Source organism: Equus caballus, chromosome 14, assembly GCF_041296265.1.
Source record: "Equus caballus isolate H_3958 breed thoroughbred chromosome 14, TB-T2T, whole genome shotgun sequence".
In the NCBI taxonomy this organism is placed as follows: Eukaryota; Metazoa; Chordata; class Mammalia; order Perissodactyla; family Equidae; genus Equus; species Equus caballus.
In genome coordinates, this window is record NC_091697.1 from 24394070 (window position 1) to 24403316 (window position 9247).

Consider the following 9247-nt stretch of genomic DNA (forward strand, 5'->3'; position numbering starts at 1 on the left):
TCTCTACTCACCTTTACAGCCAAACTTGCAGGAAGATTATCTAGACATTCCATCTTCGCTTCCCCAGCCACTCCCCAGGACACTTTAATCAGACATCTGTGTTCACTATTCTGTTGAAATTGCTCTTGTCAAGCACCCAGAGACCTCCACATTGCAAATCTAACGTGGAGATTAGATTCTCTGTTCCCTTTCTCTTCTTGCTGCGTCTTCCACCAGCATCTTCACAGTCGACTTCTCTCTCCTGGAGGACCTCTTCCCAGCTCAGGGCACCGCACTGGCCTGGTTTTCTGCTGGCTGCTCTTCCATCTGATCTCAGATCTCAGGGATCCTGAGGTGTGGCCCTGTCAATGCAAATAATCAATAATCATTCAATCGCAAAAGAAAAGAAGAGAGTTTTGAGCCAAACTGAGGACTATAGCCCGGGAGTCACGAGGAAAGAAAGTGCTGGAGAAGAGTGATCTTCAGCTCCATTTCCAAACAAAAGACATCCATCAAACATGACAGGGGTGCATTCTTTCAAGGGTTAAGGAGATATTTCATTACAGATCAGCACGTCCACAGTGTGTCAAAATGACCCTCATGTCACGGGAAGGGAGACACCTTCAAAGCGCACTGGCATCACAAGAAGGGAGGCATCAATGCTTATCTTCAAAGAGCACATTCTTTACTTTAGGATAACAGTTAAAGCAGATGTGCAATGTATGTTTGACAGGCTGTACATCAGGCTTCTTTGAGTCAAATAAAATTTAGGCCAAATCAATTTCAAACCAGAATGGCTTCCCTCTACACCTCAATACATAAAGTTTTCTTGTATCATTTTTCCCTTTGATCAATAATAATTTGATAGAAAGCATTGGTGATCAAAATATTATCTCTTGATGCCAAAGTGGTTGCTTCCTGGCCTGGGTGCATCATGTTCCTCCTCAGAGCTGGGCTTCACTTTAATTGACCTGCCCAGTTATCCATATGGTGGGGGAATAGTCAAACATAATTGATAATCCTAGGGGCCGGCCCTGTGGCCCAGTGGTTAAGTTCTCACGTCCCGCTTCAGTGGCCTGGGGCTTCTCTGGTTCAGATCCTGGGCGCGGACATGGCACTGCTCATAAGCCATGCTGAGGTGGCGACTCACATAGCACAACCTGAAGGACCTACAACTAGAATATACAACTATGTACTGGGGGGCTATGGGGAGAAGAAGAAGAAGAAGAAAGAAGATTGGTAACAGATGTTAGCTCAGGGCCAATCTCTAAAAGAAAACATTGATAATTATAGAGGTATACACTGACAGGGGAAGTATTTTTATAGGATGTGTATCTTCTCAATTCAGTCAAATTGTTGTGCAAAGGTTGTACATGTGCTTTTGTATGACCTTTTATGATTACATTGTGTACAACATCTGTAAAACAGATACAGTAACAGTAATAAGAAACCAATCAAGAAAGTTCGAAGTGGCTGCAACTGAGCAACGAGAAAGCGGTCAGAAAACGAATCTTAGGCACATTCTTTGTCCGGAAAAAGAATCAAGTCTTTCGTTTCCTTGAAGTTGCAAGATTGGTCGATCATCTCAAGTCTCTGAGCAACCATCACTCTAGCAGTAGACAGACACACAGCATCACGAAATGCAAATCATTGGCAGTTTACAGGTGCAAAGATTGACCAAGCCAGAACAACAATCATTAGGAAGGCCTGGAACCCTGACCTCAAAATAGCTCCGAGCCCAGAGGGCAACCAACCAAACGGGCCACAGCGCTCTAGGAGGCCAGCAGGACGACCTACATCATCGAGGAGATTTAGATTATCTTTTGTGACCTTTAGCTCTTGTTTTATTTGACTCGTTTACATAAAAGCAACATTCTTCTCCCAGGAGTGCACAAGCGCCCCCCTGTTGAGCAGTTAGGATGCCAGGAGCTCTTTGACTTTGAAGGATGACTTCTGCCAGACTGTCCATTTGGTTCTGTTGATATTCGATAGCTTGTTGGGTGGCACGGAAGGTTGAAGCCATCATGAGGAGAGGTTATGGACGGCCTTGGCAAGGTCAGTTGACCCATAAGTGGGAAATAATGCCCTAGCAAAGGCATATGCCAGTTCTGTATTATCTACAATTGGGTTGCATGTAGGAAGCCCCTGAAACTTATAGTTTCCTTCAGCTCTCTTGAGTTGATATGAGAATGGTGGTGTGGGATATGCGCAGTAGGGGGAAGATTTTCTTCCCAACAGCAGCATCAGGGGTGAGCGCTACTAGTCCACATCATCCTCTCCAGGAAATGAGCAGAGTGGGAAAAGTACCGGAGCCACACAGAAAAAAAAGCATCCAGTGTTTTCAAGAGATACAGCCTAAGTGAGCCCACACGCCCAGACTCTTTTGTTAGGTTCAAAAGAGGGAATCTCATGGTCAGGAGTGTAATGGTTCACACAGATGACATGGTAGTCAGAACTAGTAGGCTTGTGAGAATGGTTATAGGAACAACAAAGGTTTCTGTAAATTTTGAGCAAAAATGAGATTGATTTTGGCCAGTTGAATTTTGTTTAGGGTCAATTGGGTCATTAAAGCTATTATAGTTTTTACTCAATTTCTACCACTCTCCTGATTTTTGATCTATACCCCAATGCATGCCCATTAAGGGGAGTATGTCAGCTTCCCAACTGCCAGTTCCATTATTTGGGGAGTCTCCCCAACATAAAGACACATCAAGGGATGTAACAGCATAATGGTTTTCTGAACTCCAACGAGGTGTGAATTCATGGTCAACAGAATCATAGAGGAGAGTCAAGTTACAAATATTAAGTGGTAAACAACCCCGAGTTTTTCCAGTGCCATTTATATTTACAATACACAAGGAAAGATTTTGGGTGAGTACGCAAATTTGGGTGAGAGAGACACCGTGGTGAGCCGGAGTGTCCAACAAGATGAGATGGTATCCGGGGCTTGTTTCCTGGAGGGCGGCCGTAGGAAAACCCCACGTCTTTTCCAGGTGGATTCCTCCACCTTCCAAAGACAGAGGCCGTGCTCCCAGTTCAGGACTATCATGGGGTGGCTTGCCCTTGCACATGTCCAGCAGTTGGTACGGCTGGCACTCCTGGCGACTTCCTGTAGAGTCGGGAAGAAAGGGTGAGAGAAGGCGGTGCAAAGTGGGTGTGGCTTACGATAATAAGCACCATGAGGCAGCACCCATCCAGATCGCAGACGTTTTGTTGTTAATCAATTTGTGATTTAGTTAAACAATATTAGATGGTTCTTATGAAAGGATTATTAGAACCGAGTTTTGTGATTAAGTTTTAACTTATTTTGTATCAAATGTAGAGGAGGTGAAAAATAAGGAGTGAAGTATTGAGGTGGGCAAGGACAATCGGGCAATAGTTAACTGATATTAAAAAGGCTATGTAAAACACAAGGAAGGTGACCCTCATCACGTAAGGGTATTAAAATTGCTAATTTACTCAGGAGTATGATTATTGTAGCAATTATAAAGTGGCTATACGATTTGCTCATTACAAAGGTTTAAATGGGGAAGATCTAAGATTAGAAATACGGGCCTGGGCCTGGGTCTCGGGATTCACAGTCTCTGTCAGATGTCGCCTTCCTCTCATCCTGGTGTGGTGGTGTTTGTTTTAGTCAACTGGAGCCCGGTGTCAGAAGCAGGAGCTGACGTTCCCTCAGGTGGAGGGGCCTTTTTTAAATGAGAAGTGCGGATCCCTGACTTGACTCCTTTTACTTTCACAGCGCGTGGATTAGTCAATAATACCCGATAAGGTCCTTTCCAATGGGGTTGCAAAGAGTCTTTTATTTGATGCTTTTTCCAATAAAGAAAGACCCCAGGTTGTAGTCCATGATTTTGAGGTCTTCGTCTCCAGGAGCTCAGTGTGAAAGGAGAAGTTCCCCTACGTATATAAAATTGTCCTATTTCAGTCCTGAGCTCCCTTCTCCTCTCTGCTCACACTCTCCCCGCAATTGAGCTCATACAATCTCGTGACTTTAAATACCTTCTGTATGCTGTTGACCCCACATATAAATTTCAAATCTAGATCGTCCTCCCCGGATCCAGATTCACGCATCCAGCAGCCTAGGCGACACCTCCTCTTGAGTGTTTCACACCATCTCAACATGAATAGCTCCTGAACAGTACATGTAGGCTTGCCCCAAAACTTGCCCCATGGCCCCAAGTCTACTGGAACCGCTGCCCACACAGTTGCTCCAGTTGGAAACTTAGGGGTCACCCTTGAGTCGTCTCTTTCCCTCCCCCGCAGTCCAGCCCATCAGCACATTCTGTTATCTCTGTCCCCAAAACACGTCCTCCCTCTGTCCACTTGCGTCTGTCGGCCCCACAGCCCCAGCGCACCCGCCTCCGTCCCTGCCCTGGACCACCGGCCACAGTAGCCCAGCACGTCTCTGCATGGCCTCTCTCACCCCAGGTCATTGCCCGCAGCGTCCTTCAAAGACTGACTGAGCACCCACCATGAGCCAGGGGCTGGGGATAAAAAGTGAGCGAGACAGGAAAAGACAGGCACACCTGTCTCTGCTTCCACTCACCTTCTAACAGGGTGAGAGAGTGTGTAACTCAACAAGATGTGACAAACGCTGTGAAGAAAACAAACAGGGTGCTGAAATAAACAACAGTCTGCATAGCGTGGCACGAAGGGTATTTTTGAGTAAGCAACATTTGAGCCGAAACTTTGAGGTGGCAAGGCCTTGTGGGCCCCTGTGAAAAGCTTCAGGCCTGATAGGAGAATCTTTGAAGGATTTTAGGCAGAGGAATTATAGAATCTGGTTTATGTTTTAAGATAATCCCTCCAGCTGCTGTGTGGACGATGGACTAAGGTGGGGTGAGGTCAGGAGGAGGTGGGGAGCACAGATTGGCCAGGCCCCATGTGCATAGCTCGTGGCCAAGGGCATGAGGTCAGCTGGCACGATCCACAGGGCTGGCGTGGGGCGGGGTGGGGTGGATGGCTCCCTGGAGGAAAATTGAGGTGCTGTTGCCAAAAGAAGGGGAATGAAGGCTGGGTTGGAAAAAAGTATTAGCTGTCTGCACCAGGGACCAAAGTGGAAAGAATCAAAGGGAATATTACACAGACCAAGACTGTCTGAAAGCAAAGGGCCTTCCTCACCTGGGACAAGTGGGGCTCAAGAAAAGCTTACTCAATAAAGAGCTGACGGACGTCTAAATACGCAGGGCTGAGCATGCCAAGGAGAGATCTCTTCCCTTCTGCTGATCCAGGAGGGGTGTGGAAGGAGAGGCAGGAACTATCTATCGTGGTTTCTCGAGGATGTAACACTTGTAAAGCCATGGTGCATGAGGTCCAGTCTGAGAAAAGCCCCCTGGGATCAAGGCCACCATCCAGCAAACAAAAAAGGCAGCGTCAACAGCACCCTCCTCCACCCGTGCTCCTCGGTCACCATGAAGAGGTCTCACGTCCTACCTTCCTCCCCCACCTGTAGGCGCTCCGACTTCGCTTCCACATCCCACACAGCCCTCCCCCAGCCTGACCTGCCCGCTCCCCTGCTTCTCCTCCTCCGCCTGTCCTCTGAGAATCTTCCCAAAGGTGGAGGCGGGAGTGCAACGAAGCCGGCCCATCGGAGGCAGGAAAGGCTCCGAACGTGCTCCTTCGGGAGTAATGATGCCAGCGTCTGCAGCTGTCAGAAGTACTCCCCCTCGGGCCCCCTTGCCCAAGTCTGCCTTCCTCACCCCCCGCGGAGTCAGTGGTTTAAGGGAGGAATGTCTGAGGGTGCCTGCTGAGAGCCGGGCGCTGTTCGGAGCATCAGAGTTACAAGAGGAAGAGGTCTTGTCTCTGCCCTGGAGGAGCTAACGCTTTACTGAATGAGACAGAGACGTAAGCGAAGCATCACAGATCAACCCAGTCTGGCAGGGCAGCGCAAGGGGGGTCTGCCAGGGGACACTCTGGGGGAGGCCACACGGAAACTGTGAGGTTTGAATGGAGAGCCGGGGAGTAGGCGTGATCCAGGCAAAATGGGTGTGAGAGTGCGTAAATGTGTGCACTTGGAGCGTGGGCAGGGGAACGTTCCAGATGGAGAGAGAACCAAGTGTACCATGGGTACGGATCTCAGTCCATAATAACAGGCATGCATGAAATGAGCTTATTTTCCCCACAACTTCCTTTCTATTTTGAGACCCCATTCCACTGGGGTTCCCTCCCTTCCCCCCAAGGTCACGGCCAAGTTCCAGGGGCTTGTATCGTGCCAAGGGGTTGATGGGCTGTAGGTGTAGAATCCAGGAGCTGATTCTCGATTCCAGCTGCCCGCGTGGTAACCCAGACTGGTCCTGGAGCGCCAGTTATGAGCTGAATCCTTGCATCGTATTTGCTTTCTGCCCTGTGGCGTGTTTCCTTTGAGTAGGGAGGGACAGAGAGACCCCAGGTGAGAGAGGAAAGTCCTGGGTTTGAGGAGACCCAGTTGTTACTTTAAAAGTATGAGACTTCCACTTCTGTAAAGGTGGTTTACTCGGCTGCCGCGTAGCAATGTGCGGGGGGATGTGCGGGTGACGGCTCCTGTGGAAGAGCAGGAGGGGAGCAGAGTTGGGGGGACCCTGCATGTCCTCTCTCTTTCATCCATTAAGAAGCCACGGCCTGAGCCTGACAGGTGCACGGCTCTCTCCAGCAGAGGTGGGTGGGCTCTCTGAGGCCGCTGGGGTCTCACAATTTCGCTCCCTCCACATCATGCCTTGAGAGGCCTTCTAGACGATTTGGGGCTATTACTCACCAATTCTGTTACTGGAGAAAGTGAGGGGAACAAGTGTCAGTGACTTGGCTGGGGTCGCGGAGCCAACACAGCCGGTCTCTCACCCCCAACCCAGGCCTGGTTCCCTCTGCCCTTGCAGACGAGGAGGGAAGGACAAACGGCCCTTGGAGAGGGCCTGATTTAATCCCACTTAACTGCTTAGCATGAGCAGAGTGATTTTGCAATTTATCAGGAAAACCACAGCTCTGGGGAGAGGCTGAAAAGGTGAACCAGACCTTAAGTGTTGTCTGTGTTATGTGAAGCAGGAAGGAAAAGTAAAAGGGACTACTTAAGAAGAAATACTCAAAAGCTATTCTCACGGTGGAGTGTACGGTCCTCTCCAAACTGGCTGCTCATACCTTTGTGGAGTTTTTTGATTATTTGTGGATGAGTCACTCAGACTGGAATGAAGCTGCCTTGGGGCCTTTGCACATACTGTTCTATCTGCCTGGCAAACCCTTCTTCCACCTGGAGACCGTCTGTTTCCCCCTCAAGATCTCCTGGGAGCCTCCCAGCATCGTCCGCTTGGATCAGAGGCCACAATCTCCTGGGCTTACCCCTCCATAACGCTGGCCACTTGTCGTAACATGTGCTTCCACTCCTGTCCCCGCTCCCTGACAGTGCGGTTGGTGAGGGCAGAGACTGTGCTGTGGTCTGCAAATTTGCTAATTCACTGGGCTCCACTTGGCCCTCTCTCTTTAGAAGGTCATCTCATCTTGTCGGTTCTCTATTCATGCCTACTGTCCAGACCCTTCTTGCATTAAACAACTATAAAATATTTTTCTTATTATAATAGCAATATATGTTCCTTATAGATTTTTCTTTTTTTTACATACAGAGAAGCCAAGGAAGAAAGCAAACCACTCCTGATTCACTGCCACCGTCTCCTCATCAAGATAATCCCTGTTAACATTTTGGTATATTCCTTCCAGGTTTTTTTCTGTCAATTATTCATGCATATTTTAATGTTACGATTGTATATGGTCTGTAGCTCTTTTTTTAAGTTAATAACTCATCAGTATTCTCATGCTAAATTTGTTCCAACGAGGTTGAATCCCAGGCCCCGTGCGGCGATGATGGAAAGAGGAGCTGCCACCCGAAGCTGGGAGGAGATGACGGGCAGACAGCCGGTCGGGGAGCGGATGGCGCTGTTCAAACCCCGGCCAGCCTACCCACGGGCTTTCGACGCCACAGCAGCCGGTCAGCGCCATCCTCTGCTACCGTGCTGCAGGCTGGTCGTGCCGGGATTCTGCCACTTCCACCGAAAGATGGCTGAGTTTACCACCCGCAGAGCTTGTCGCAAATCCAGACCCGACTCCCTGCACCAGCTGGGCAACAAATTGTCTCAAGTTGGTATGGACGGAGTTGTGTCCCCCACCCTTCAATTCATGTGTTGATGTCCCAAACCCCCCGGTACCTGGGAGGCAATTGAGGTTAAATGAGGTCATCAGGTGGGCCCTGAAAGGAAGAAGTAGTGCCACCAGAGCTCTCCCCCTCCGCACGCGCTCAGAGGAAAGGCCACGCAGGGACACAACAAGAAGGCAGGAGGAGGGGCCACCAGACACCAGCCTTGATGACACCCTGATCTTGGACTTCCAGTGCCTCCAGAACCGTGAGGACACACATTTCTGCTGTCTAAGCCACCCCGTCTGCGACACTCTGTTATGGTAGCCCCAGCAGACTAATGCACAAGTGTGGGAGCGCCCCTAATGGCCAGGAGTGCAGTTTTAGCAGCATTACATTCTTTGTCTGTATTTGAGGGGCTTTTCCTTTCCAATTTTTAAAATTGTAATAACACATATAACATAAAATTTACCCTCTTAACCATTTTTAAGTGCACGATTCAGTGGCATTAAGTACATTCACATTGCGTGTGGCCATCACCGCTATCCATCCCCAGAACGTTTCTCCTCGTCCCAAACTGAAACCCTGTGCCCATTAAGCACCAATGCCCCATTCCCCTGCCCCGGCCTCTATTCCACTTTCTGACTCCGTGAATTGGACAGCTCCAGGCACCCATGGACGTGGAATCACACGGTACTTGTCTTTTTCCGAGTGGCTTGTTTCGCTGAGCATCATTTCTTGAGGGTTTCTTTTACTGTTTCATTGTAAGCTGCCTGACCCCGGGTAGCACGTGTGGGTTAAACTGAGTGGTCAGATCAGCAGCCCGAGGTGGGACCACGTGCCATCCTCCCAGCATTGCAGGGTCTGGGGAAGGAACCTGTCCTGCTCCCAGCCCGTCCTCCCCTGCAGCTCCAGCCCAGCCCCAGACTCAGATGTGGCCTCAGCCCAGTCCCACTGTCAACCCAACACGTACTCCCCAAGCTTCCCGGACCCGCGAGCCCATCCAGGGAGCCTGGCTTCCCAGGTCAGCCAATGATCTGCTCCAGGACCTGTATGCTGGGGCAGCAGATCCACCCGGCAGCTGGACCTCGACCATCTGTCCTGCAGTTTCTTTCTGCTCAGGTCTTTGCTGCCTCTCACCACAGCCACGAGAGGGCGACAGTGCTCCACCTT

General features: G+C 49.6%; 1 long non-coding RNA gene across 1 annotated transcript in view; it reads left to right on the forward strand.

The window, feature by feature from the left end:
* LOC102150421 (uncharacterized) overlaps nt 1-8564 on the forward strand; it is a 33350-nt gene extending 24786 nt beyond the window's left edge. Inside the window, exons 3-4 of the long non-coding RNA XR_011424999.1 lie at nt 7569-7647; nt 7779-8564. This is a non-coding gene — a long non-coding RNA (uncharacterized lncRNA). The remainder of the gene's footprint in view (nt 1-7568; nt 7648-7778) is intronic.
* The last annotated feature ends 683 nt before the right edge of the window (nt 8565-9247 follow it).